We start from the raw sequence: 1,161 nt of genomic DNA, 5'->3' as shown, positions 1-1,161 counted from the left end.
ATGATGGCAACCCCTAAAGGGACTTCCCATCCAAGAAGTAACAACTTACAACTAAGACTAAAGAAAGGGAAGTATAATAAAAGATTTCCAAAACTCTTTCCTTATCTAAGTCTTAGATAGATTCTCTAATCCATTTACATTGTTTTGTAGGATACAAATAAAAGTAGGAAACTACACATCCTAGGAAGATTGCCAATCAAGGAAGCACAAAGGAAGCAAGTAGGAGTGCATTGTGCAGCCAACCGTGTAGCTGATTTGAAGCATGTTTTCTACAATCCAGCTACCACGTTTTCCACATTTTCCATGTGCAAAACAGCCAACCGTGGCTTCCCCTTGTTGCAGCACATTCTCCACGCTTTCCACGTGATAAATGGGTTTCTCATGGGAATTGAAACACACGTGGATCAAAGCTTCGGCTGCACATGCTTTGTAAAATCTTAGTAGCTTCCCTAGCAAGATTCATAGCCTCTCTTATTCTATAAAAGAGAGTTTCCTCATGTGTAAATAGGAACTTGAATTGAGATAGTGAATTGCTGCTGAAATCCAGCCACATTTCTTCAAGTTCATTGCTTAAGCTTCTTTAGCTTGTTTACTTCTAGCTCCTTTCCCTTTTGGAAAGCCATCTGAGCTAGTTTCTTCACTACATCACCTTCCAAACACTGCCAAACCTTTTATCAAACACCTTCCGTGCGATTCATCCACTGCAACTGTTCTCCAATTCCCGCTGCCACACCTGATCGAGAAGTCTCTTCCATCTCAACGTGGAGGATGCTTCTATCACAACACATACATTCGGAGCATAAATCTGTGAGCGTAGAAAGACGATCATTCATTCTTAGATGACAAAGAATATCAATTTGTTTAAATCAAGACTACAAACATTCAAACATGGTTGAATGTTGTTATGACTCTGACAAGTGTACCGAATCGTATAAAGTAATAATAAGTGGTAAGACCAAGTATCGTTTCCCTAGAGACTCATAGGCCTAGACTTTCATGTGATTTATTGATTATTTAAGACTTGAATAACGAAAATTAGGGTTTATAATGCAAAAACGAAAATTAAACATGAACATGCAAAGATTGATCAATTGAACAAAAGATATAACGCAGTTAAATGATATGGATGAATTATGTTGTTGGGGTTTCTGACTTATCCTA

Source organism: Vigna radiata, chromosome 8 (assembly GCF_000741045.1).
Source record: "Vigna radiata var. radiata cultivar VC1973A chromosome 8, Vradiata_ver6, whole genome shotgun sequence".
Lineage (NCBI taxonomy): Eukaryota > Viridiplantae > Streptophyta > Magnoliopsida > Fabales > Fabaceae > Vigna > Vigna radiata.
Note: the sequence above shows the minus strand (reverse complement) of the source record.